Below are 11,533 nucleotides of genomic sequence, written 5' to 3'. Positions count from 1 at the left end.
TGGCGCCGCCGCAGGCGTGTAGGAATGAAGAAAGCAAAATATGACAGCAGCATCTACGGTATTTTTTACGTCAGCTGAAAAGCGACAATCCTGCATAGAAACATTTGTCCTAAAGCGCCTTCCAAAAACCACGTGGAAGAACGCAACTCTCATATATCCTATCTAGAGGGAAAAAGTGGAGGACGAAATGTGTCGAATAGTGGGTATATAGTGGCGCCGCCGCAGGCGTGTAGGAATGAAGAAAGCAAAATATGATAGCAGCTGCTGCGGTATTTTTTACGTCAGCTGGAAAGCGAAAATCCTGCTGCATGGAAACATTTGTCGTAAGCGCCTTCCAAAAACCACGTGGAAGAACGAAACTCTCATATATCCAATCTAGAGGGGGAAAGTGGAAAAAGAAATGTGTCGAATACTGCGTAGCTAAACGACCTAATTACATTTTTTAGTTGGACTTTTCTAATAATTTATTTAAATATTCATTGCGCCATGGGCGATGAAGACGTTTTTGTTATATTTTTGATACAGGAAAAATATACCAATATGTGATGCAAAGCAGGCATTGAAAGCTTCCATGAGTTGTTTTCTATACGCGCATGTCGTAGAACCGTGTCATTTCCCTCTGATAATTGTTAATTCAATTTTGAATTTGCACGTTTTGTCCCGACTGAAAGCCGCACATCAATTTATCGCGTACTCGTGATGTCACGAGTGTTCCCTTGTTGGTTTTCTTCCGCTTCCGCTGTCTGCGGCGGCGTATGGCGTATGGCTTACGCTACTTCATCACGGCGGCTACGGAGGGTTGTACGGTTGTTCTTTGTGCATAGTTGTGTCCTTATTTTCGGTACTCATCGCGTTTGTGACTGGCGATGGTGGGACATAGGTGCTGCTTTATTCATTGTAAGAACAAGAGGGAAAACACGACGGGTGTGTCGTTTTTTGGGTTTCCGAAATCCGAACGCCAAAGACAGTTGTGGTTAACGAGAGTTCATCGTCCTGGATGGAGGCTCTACAAGTCAAGCATACTCTGTTCTGAACACTTCACAGCAGATTGCTTTCAAGAGGCAGACAGATTGCAACAAGAGTTTGGAATAATTCGTCCTGGAAAGAGACCGCGGCACACACTGAAACCTGATGCAGTTCCTTCAGTTTTCATTGATCCTGAGGATGTTGTCGAAGCGCCATTAAGTTCTTCGCACGTTAAAAGCGTAAGCCCCGCAGAGACTACGGAGCTTTCGCCAAGATGTAGGTTTACAGTTTTCTATCAAAGCGTGTGTTGTGTGCAGGACCGGGACGATGAAGTACGGTTCCTTCCTTTTCAAGAGACAAGTAAGTGTTGCTTTGCGACCTCAGTCATGTGCTGTACTTGGAAACCATTGATCAGGTCATCTGCTATATTTGCGTAAAGCAATGCATTATTGCCATTATTATTGTTTGCATATAAGTTCTTTTCAGCACCTTTGCACTGTAAGAGACAAGTAAGTGTTGCTTTGCGACCTCAGTCATGTGCTGTACTTGGAAACCATTGATCAGGTCATCTGCTATATTTGCGTAAAGCAATGCATTATTGCCATTATTATTGTTTGCATATAAGTTCTTTTCAGCACCTTTGCACTGTAGATAAACTTCAGTGGCTCTCAGGTATGTGTGCAAATTTCACTGGAGCTAACCTGCAAGCACCTTGTTCAACGTGCCATATTATCTACGTCCTCACGTTCGAGAACTTTTGATAGGTTGTGAATTTCTTAACCTAGTGCAGATCTATCAGTTCAGCAACTGTGAGTTCAGTGTACAGGTACATATTCGTCACTGTGTGGTATTGACTTCTGTTGGTGTGCATCACAACCTCCTACAACGGGGTCGTGCCAGCCCTGCCGTAAAAGGCAAATGACCAACCTACCACTACTACGTACGATATTGTAGGCGCATTCTTTTCGCTTGCACCTCCTGCACCAGATCTGAACTGGGTTCTTTGCATGCTGCACTTTCCTGTTGAAAAGAAAGGCATTATTAATAAAGTTCCTTTCAGTTGGAAAGTGCAGCTCCCGAAAACCCGTCTTGCGTGGAGTCCGAGGTAGTGCAGTCCAGTGCAAGTGAAAAGAATGCGCTTTGTGTGTGAAATGAGCTGTATGTGGTGTAAATCTGCCTGGGTGAAAACATATGTTCATTGACACAACCAGCCAACTCAGCTGTCTTTTACAGTGATGGCCATTAACTACTTCTACAGTAGTTTAACTAGTAGTATAACTACTTCGTGATGGAGTAGTTTGACTAGTGGTTCAACTACTTTTCAGGGAGGGTAGTTAAAGCTACTTCTTTAACTATTGCAATGTATTTTAACTACATCTATAACTACTTAAAGTTGTCCATCAACACCAATTCCATTCTATAGTGTTCTCGGAACCTAAATATGAGTCACAAGCAGTGACCAAAGTGAAGATTTAGTACACATGCACATGCAAAGCTTGCGGCAAAATCGGAAGTAGTTGGCGCCTGCAGTAACCTAACTACTGTAGTTAACTATTCGAAATAGTTGTTTAACTAGTAGTTGCACACTACATTTCTGCAAGTAGTTGATAACTACTTTTTAACTACTCAGGTAGTTTACTAATCAGGTAGTTTAACTACTGGCCATCACCGGTCTTTTAAAACAATGTGTTACAGTAGCAGGAGCAATATCTCAGTAAGTGGACATTATGCCAGGTCATAAATATGTCGCACAGCAGCTGTTTCACTGATTCACTTCAGACAAGCTTGTGGTTTTCATTCTTGATCGAACCAGAACCTCTTCTTTTTTTGTTTTCGATTGCTCGCCACGTCTAATTGCTCACTCGAATTCAAACTTTTCCTCACACGCAGCAGAAGCACCTGCTGTACGAAACGCAGCTACCCAAACAGATGAACGAAAAAGCCACACTGTACCGGGAGTGGGAACACAGACAGATACGTCTGCACCGAGGGCCCGCGCCGTATGGCGATAGTGAAAGTACCGGTGTCACCAGGCTGTCCATGTCCCGTGCCATCCCTGCGTTCTCAAAGCTCTCTGCCGCGTAAATCACCGGAAGAAGACAGCGTACTATCCAGTCCTGCCAAACACCCAGACCATCAAGTCGTATCATCTCGCCCTCTTCCGCGGCACTGCGTGCCATCCACATCAGCAGGACATGAAGAGGCAGCCGGTACTATCGACTTTGATGAGCAGCACAGGTAAAGATGTCATTAGATATACAGCCATGCCTAGTTAATATGGACAGCTCGAATTATGAACGATTTTTGTGACGACCAAAGTTTTTGAGTGCATTATCGGCTCGTTAATATGGAAACTCCATTTCGGACAATGGACGGTGCAGCAAGGCACAAACCATATATAGGGCCTGACTTTTTAGGGTTAAACCCGTATCCGCCCGATATTTACCCCCCGAACGAAATGTGTAAAAGTCGGGTTTAACCCGAATCTACCCGAAAACATAAGGGTCGCGTGGCACACTCATAAGCGTGCAATAAAATAAAGTTTGATAACATTGCTAAACATCAGTTCCATGTTAAGACAAATTTTTATTAAACAAAAAAAAATCACCCGAATTCCTGACGACAGAATATGCCGTAACAGGATTTAACCCGAATTTTCGAATGAAATATATCACCCGATATTTACCCCCCGAATTTGGCCAAAAATAAAACCCGAAAAAGTCAGGCCCTAACCATATATAGTCCATGTGTTTCCATCTCGTTATTATGTACAGTACACGACCTACTACATTATAGCGACCATGTCATCATCGGCAAATCCAAACGCCGCACGACCCGCTAGGGGCGCTACTCATCAGCTAGCAAGATCTCCCATCATCATTGGACGATAGAAATTTGAATTTTGAATGTGCAGAAGCGGACGCACGATTACCGTAGCACACGGCAGCAGCAGTTCCTATGAGAATACGTAGAATGATGACCGTCGGCCATTCAAAATGCGGGACGCATGTACGTTGATTTCGTAGTGATATCGGGAAGTGAGGTCAATTCTAAACCTATTTAAACTCATCAATCCCAAGGTGGCCAGATCAAAAAGTACAGAGTGACCACAATATTCCATTTCATGTGCGCACTATGTTTTCAGCGCCGCATTGCTCCGCACGGTCACAGCAATGTTCCCACAACCGGTTCTCCCCTACACGCCGCTTCTGATGTCAACGAGGCCCATCATTGGCTAGGAGTCCGAAATCTCCCCCATCTCCAGTGACTGGAATGCAGCTTTGCTACATGTGCGAGACGTGTGACCTAGATGCTCTCAGAGTAGGAAGGAGAGACGGATTATGCTCTTTGAATGGCATTGTTTCATGGTAAAGATGCTCGCTAGAAGTAAATGAATTTTGTAATTGGGTATCGTGAGCCACATTCTTTCACAGAGCATATTTGTGGAGCTGTTTAGTGCCCCGTTAATGAGGCGCGACTGTAATGTATTTGAGAAAGCAGTTCACCGTAGCACCAAAGCACAATGTATATCGTGGCGAGTTGACGCGGGTTCGAATCGGGGGGGCTCTGCTGTGTGAGGTTTTCCTCTGGGTTTTCCAGCTGTGTTTCAGGACAAATGTTAGCGCAGTACTCCCTGAAGCCGGCCCAGGACGCATACTACCCCCCCCCTGTCTCCCTCCCCCCTCCTTCCTGCTGTCATTCTGTCCACGTCTGTATGCCACTCATAACCACAGTTGCTTCGCATCACGAACTCTGAATTTAAAAAAAAAAAAAAAAAAACAGGGTGGTGAGGCTCCTGTCACTAAAAAAAAGTTGTTTTAAGCGCATTAAATTGATCTACATTGTGCCTAAGGCCAGTCCTGATACGCTATTACCTCTGTCAGTTCGCAGATTGGAATCGAGGACCCTATTGCATACTGGACACAAGGCTGGAAACCCTATATACATGCTTCCATTTTGTCTTCGTGCAAGGCGTGTGGCACGGCCCTCGTCACCTCCTCAGATGTACGTTGTGTTACATACTCGCTTGGTGGAGCTGCATCAAGTTTGTGCTCATCAGCAGACACTAATATTTAGCTGCGTCCTGTAGGGACACTTGCCAAAATGACCTGCGTGACAGGCCACAGGAGAGAGTGAACCAGTCAGCCACTTGTACACGGGAAGCCCACAGGAAATATTGCGGTGTGCTCGGCAGTCTTGTTTCCTGGCGGCAGCGTCACCAAATGGCTGTGCCTGTTCGACGGTAGGGGTGCTGCTTATTTCCAGCTATACAAGACGTGAGTTGCGCTGAGAGATTATGTGTAAAACATGACCCACGCGGAGCATACTGCATCATGTAGTAGAGCTAGCACGGTAAACGGGATGACGAAAACACGCGATAACCCGCCTGACATGAACCCGTGTACGGGTCGCAATCAAAATTAGCCATAGCTGTCAGCTGGTCGCTGGCATATTGGGCTTCGGACCAAGTTAGGAACACCAGGAAAATGTATTTATCCGCAACGCCTGGCCTTAAATTTCATTGCCACAGGAAGCAATTAGGAAGCAGGAAGGAAGAATCTTCTTTTACGAGTACTTAACACTCTGCATGTCAGTTTGTTAGAGTGACTACTTTCTTTGTCTTACCTCCTACTTCTGCTTTAAAAAGAATAGAGAAAAAAAAAAGAGTCCATTATTTTTGCTCTTTCGTGGAGCTGGAGAAGCTTTTTTGATAGGCCAACCACGATACGACATGTGAGATCCAGAAGGCACAGTATTTCCAAGTGGAGCAGAAATTGAAATTCCTAAGCATTCCACGCTGTGATTGGCTACTGCACACAATTGGCTTCTGGCATGTGCATGAAAATCCAGATGCTCTTGATCTGGTGTAATATGTCAGCACCATCTACGAGGAGCGTTCAAGTCAAACCGGGCCTTTTCATTTTTCGCAAAAGTAAAATGAACTTAGAGGCGAGAAATTAGCTTTATTTTTCAACGTAATCTCCAGCTGCACTAATGCACTTGTCCCAGCGTTTCACGAGGGCTTGGATGCCAGCAGCGTAGAAATCCTTACCGACGCGTAGCAGCCATGATCGGACCGCATGCTTGACCTCGTCGTCGCAGCTGAAGTGGGAGCCCCCAAGGAACGCCTTCAGTGGACTGAAGAGAGGGAAATGGCGGGGGGCGAGGTCTTGACTGTAAGGGGGATGTGGCAGCTACTCCCAGCCAAGTTCTTGTAAGATGCCTGTCGTGAGATGCGTGGTATGCGGGCGTGCATTGTCCTGTAGGAGGAGGACTCCTTTGGTGATGAGGCCCGGGTTTCTGAAACCCGAATCCTCGAATCCTGGGCACGGATTAGAGATTCGCGAATCTGAATCCCAGTGCCCGAAACGGCGAATCAAATCTTTCGAATCCACTGACCACGTTCTTCTGTTTCTAAAATTGGTGTCTCCGGAGTCCACTGAAAGCCTGCGTGACTGGCGGCCCCTGGGGCACGCCAAAACCACAAGATAAAGGTCCGATATTACAAGTTTAAAAGCAACATGGTTTTGCTTTGATTCCTTTTTCATTTTACGGAAGGAATTCAGACTCGAGAGTTTATGTATTTCCTGTAGTCGATGAACAACACGTTAAATAAATTACACTTAGGAAGAACTATATGTGTATGTTTTCTCCTGAAAGTGAGCTATTATTCAATTTGTTTTTCATTAAACAAATCAAATTCTGCTTCAAAACACTTTTCAGTGGAGGAGTTTTTTCATGGCTTTTAAACTCTTTCTTTGAAGAAAGGATACGCAAGATGATTCGTGGATTCGCAGAACCTTCCTTGGATTCGGATTGGATTCCGAAAATTCTGGATCCGTCCCATCTCTCGTCTTAATTGTTATGTCACGTTGCTCAAGTGTCAGGCTTTGCCTCCAGGTGGTGTTGAGAGTGCCCAGGAAACTGGCTCTTCACATGAAACCTTGCTCACCATGTAGTTCAGTACATTTATTACAATGAAATGTGAAAATAGCAGCAAACGAATTTGCCTGACCTGCATGGGTCAGGCAAATTGGTTTGCTGCAATTTTTTGTGTTTCTTTGTACAAGGTGTTTTTTTTTAAATCCATTTCCAATTTTTTTTTTAAACTGGCACAGCAAAATAGATGCCGTTTTGGCAGGGTTTTACGGCCAGGCAGACATCATGTAGGACAGCGTATGCAACTGCTGGATTACTAATTAGCTATAATTAACTTGTTAACTAGATGTTTTCTGGGAAATGCTGGATAGCAGAATTGGAGCCTCTCATTATTCAAATCCATTGCCCTTATTAAACACCCTGAAAAGCGAACATACTTCGAGATATACATTGCCAAATTTCGCTATGCAAATGAGCCGAAACGAGAACTACACACTACTCGAGCGTAAAAAGAGCGACAGACAAACCACGTGAAAGGGCCACGTGCTTTGGAGCGACATTAGCTGATTAGTGTGGGCGCTAATCTGAGATCACTCTCCAAGCCAGATAAGGTGAAGATTGCGTCGTTTCTGCGCTCCAAAAGCGTTAAGTCGGCTCATTTGCATAGCGAAATTTGACATTTTAAATCATAAAGTATGTTCGCTTCACAGGCTCCTTCATAAGGGCGGTGGATTTGAATAATGACTGGCTCCAATTCTGCTATCTCACATTTTGTAGAAAATATCAGATTAATAAATTAATTAATGAATTTTAGGTAATTAGTCATCCAGTAGTTGCGTACGCTGCCCTACAGGATGTTCGCCTGGCCGTATGTAAACCACCCTGCTAAAACACCATCTATTTTGCTCTGCTAGTTTTCTTAATAAAAATTCTGTAATGAATAAAAAATACCGTGTATATTGTAGAACAATCATCTGTCCTGAGTACGTGGTATAGATCTCTATGTGGGTTCATGCAAACAGAAGGCCAATGGTCGTTCAGACGGGGAAGCTTAATTCTTGTAGATGTCATTTATATCTGAACCATACATTTGTGGTACGAGGTCATTACTAAGTATATTCTTGTTGGTAGTATTTTTTTGCACCTGTACGCCATATGTATATTTGGGTAGCGCTATAATTATCCACTGAAAGTGACATTCCAATATACGTACTACATTATGTAGGTCCAGCAAAAGAAAGGCAGCATTGCAAGTGGAGCTACAGGGCACATCTTTGCATCTTGTCGGAGATGCTCGTTGCAACTCCCCTGTACACACTGCACTTCACAGTACATGTACAATCATGGAGACGACGATCAGCAGTATTGTGCACTTTCAAGTAGTTAAGGTATGCCTGGCTCATCCAAACGTTATGGCTAATAGCACCAATATTAGATTTCCAGACAACCACTATGTCCTACAGTTATTGCATGGAGCAAAAAGGACCTTAACTGTGCCTTGATTACATCACGTCCGAGGGAATGGCAGTAAATACGCTTGTGAGGGATTGTCATTCACACGTCAAGTCTTTTCTGAAGGCCAAGCATCCACAGGTAAGCCGCCGCTTTGAGGTGTGGCACATGGCAAAACATTGGACGATAAATATGGTGTGGACCTCAAGGTGTTTCTCATTGCTAGGGCACCCCATATGACATTGTTGTGCAGGCACCAAGAAAGAAAGTCCAAGAAGCATCAGATGCTGCAACTGTGATTCAAAACCGTCACCGGTCATCTGTACTGGTTTGTGAGCACCAGTGACAGCGGGAAACGTCTGCTTGCAAAGCGGGAGGCAGTCGTGAGGCATATCTAAATCTCCTATTTTTCTGCGGTGGGAAAATGTACTTTTCCGCAAAGTCGGATTTACAGATCCGCGAGATTCCGAAGGCGAGCGAACACGAGCAAAAAAGGTGGAGCCAATTCTCCCAAGAGCACATACAGACTCATCCCATGCGCTTTCCCAGCCTTGCATAATTTCATTCATTGAGCAAACTCAAGCAAGAAAACTAGACTCCACTCCGTCAATCTCTCTCCGGGTGTCCCTGTCACTAAATTTCGTTTCACAGCATCACATTTTGCCGTGAAAAGCGTGACTGGTCAGGTTTACATCGATTGAAATCCTTCCAAATAATTCTGTAAGATATCGAATATTCCGTAGAAAATGGACAATTCTGAGGGAACCGGCCAATTCCTCAAAATTTTGCAGAATCACAGATTCGCAGAAAGCTAGGGGCTCTAGGGTATATCGTCAATGTCCACAGCCATTTCAACAGCCTGTACCCAGCCTGTTTCTGTGGTGATCTAGTTGAAAAGAAATAACTTCAGGAAGGTGACTCATTGTTTCATCTATTGCATCAAGTGTAATAAAGCTATATGGTTTTGGTGGTGCTCTGCCTATTTAACCTTTTACAGTTCTCGTTAAAGTTATGCGTGTCTTCCCACTGGTTGTTTGCTTCATTCCTTTCAGCATATCAAATTCACACAGCATGAAAAAAGTGCGAAGCAATAAGTATGGAAGAAACTATGACACTATATGTATTTCAATGAGAGATGAATAAAGGTACTTCCTCTTTCAGAACTTGGTAGAATTATGCCGTAATTTGAAACTGCTCTAGCTGCCCTGCCTCCTCATGGCAGGAAGTTCATGCACCGAACAGCAGTGAGTAATTATAAAATTTCTGAAGTCAGAACCATGTTGCATGGCAAAAAAAAAAAAAACAATGGGGGAATGCCTTCCAATCTGTGCGTCCCATACCAGCAATGGGTTGGGTGAAAAAGACATTCATCCTGGCAGTAAGTTTTTGTTCTACAAGTGGTCGTAACTGTCGGGAAAACAACTCTGCCTCCACACTGCTCATGACTATGACTATAGCTTTGGACGTGCCAATTTTTGTTGCGATGTTCCGCACAATCGTGACGTCACGAGGAAACCAAAACTGGACATGGACTACCCGTACGATTCAATAAATTTCGAGCAAATTAAATTGGAAAGAGCAAAACCGGGAGGCTTTGATCCTTTCTATTCTGCATGGACGATGTACTATGTGGAGTACAATCAAACGCACCCATAATCCAAACACCCTTCAGAGGTCCAGACTGTCGCTTTAACCAAAAGTGGTAACTAGTCACAGTGAGAAGTCGCTCGTAAATTAGTTACTAACCAAGACTGACGCTGAAGACTGTAGTAGTGTTCAACTTAAGGAGGAACAGAAATCTGGTCTGTCGGCTCTCCAAATATTACTGTGCCGCAGATAGGATGGCTGGACACAGAGAGGTCACGCTCGCTCCTCTGCTGGATAATGTAATCCATCGTGTTTACTCTGCTTCCGTATTGGCTGTTAAGACTGGCCATGACACTACGCTGCGGTATCCTGGTGCGCTCTTGCGGCTCCTTATCTCAAACGGCGTATGTAGTTGATGCACTAGGTTTCTTTTCTTTCGTAAGTTGAACACGAGTATAGAAAGTGTTGGGTTCAAATCTTTTCACTGGCTGTGCTGTCCCAGGTTTTGTGCTGTCCCAAAAAAAAAGCTTTGCCTGGCCCACGGACCGGGCCGGGTTTTCGAGTAAGCCCGAGCCTGTGCAGTGCTCTAGCCGCAAGTCTGCGTATTTTGGATTTTCCCCAAGAGCAGATGACAACGAGGGTCGGCGCATCTCTCCTAGCAAAAAGGCAATTGTGATGATGATGATGATGATACTGATACTCTGCTCACCAGCGAGGGTTGGAAGCCCACCAGCTGCCATGGCGAGGAGACGGAAATAGAGCTCCAGGGATCAGTGTCGCCTGACGCATTGCAGGTTGTGCACCAAGTGACATCACACTACTCAAAACTAGAAGTTTATTTTATGACACTTCTGCTTCACACAGTGAAACGAGGTCGCAGGGGACTACAGTGCAATACCTGTGCCATGCAGGCAGAACAGATTACGTTATCATGTACTGCCACTAGTCCCCCAAGTGGCACCATCCTCGAAGGTCATGCCATACATCAGTTTGTAATGACATTAAACGCCATGATGTCGATGCCGTGACTTTGGAGCTGTCATGCGATGTTTTGCTTTTGTCTGTGAAAATTTCAAAACGTGACTTTTCCTTTATCGAGGAATACCTCCGTAACCTCACATTATGAAACAATCATGATCGACACGTGACAATGGGAGCAAGAGCAAGCATTTCGTCGCCGACTGAGTTGTCGCGATGTCATCAAGCAGAAACTGCCATTCAGACAAATGTCATTAAATATTTCTGTGATGCACCACATGAATGACATCAAGACCTCAACGATTAAGCACATATAATTTTTCGTGTCCATATGGCAGGCATATAAGACACATGGATTGTAATCAGGGTGTCGAACCGCAAAAAATGTGGGTTTGCGTTGCTTTGATTCCGTTCCGGTTCGGCCAAGCTAAAAGTCGAACCGGTTCACAGCCCCGAACCGTTCAATGCTTCCGTTTTATATGTTCCATAAAACTGCTTTTATCAGGAAATGCCTGGCGAATAGCTTACTGCTGTTGTCTGCACTGACATTTTTAGTGGTCAGGCACTCCCTTTAGCGAGAGAAAGGAGAAATGCATGAACACTTATTGCAAAGAGAGTCCATGCTGATGAAGCGGTGTAGTCCTGCTACTTTCTGTTCCCAATATCTCTT

The 11,533-nt window shown here is 44.5% G+C and overlaps 1 long non-coding RNA gene across 8 annotated transcripts; it reads left to right on the top strand.

Moving 5' to 3' along the window:
* Nucleotides 1–286: 286 nt before the first annotated feature.
* Nucleotides 287–9,455, top strand: LOC135368149 (uncharacterized). 8 transcript variants are annotated; one of them, XR_010414695.1, is made up of 6 exons: nucleotides 287–1,326; nucleotides 2,857–3,204; nucleotides 4,851–4,971; nucleotides 5,057–5,209; nucleotides 8,072–8,439; nucleotides 8,525–9,455. It is a non-coding gene; the product is annotated as an uncharacterized LOC135368149 (long non-coding RNA). The 8 variants fall into 8 exon arrangements; XR_010414696.1 differs by having other exon boundaries at nucleotides 5,057–5,243; XR_010414699.1 differs by having other exon boundaries at nucleotides 5,057–8,234; nucleotides 8,310–8,439.
* Nucleotides 9,456–11,533: the final 2,078 nt, after the last annotated feature.

Source organism: Ornithodoros turicata, chromosome 9 (assembly GCF_037126465.1).
Source record: "Ornithodoros turicata isolate Travis chromosome 9, ASM3712646v1, whole genome shotgun sequence".
Taxonomy (NCBI): domain Eukaryota; kingdom Metazoa; phylum Arthropoda; class Arachnida; order Ixodida; family Argasidae; genus Ornithodoros; species Ornithodoros turicata.
Note: the sequence above shows the minus strand (reverse complement) of the source record. Positions and strands in the feature narration are given on the sequence as shown.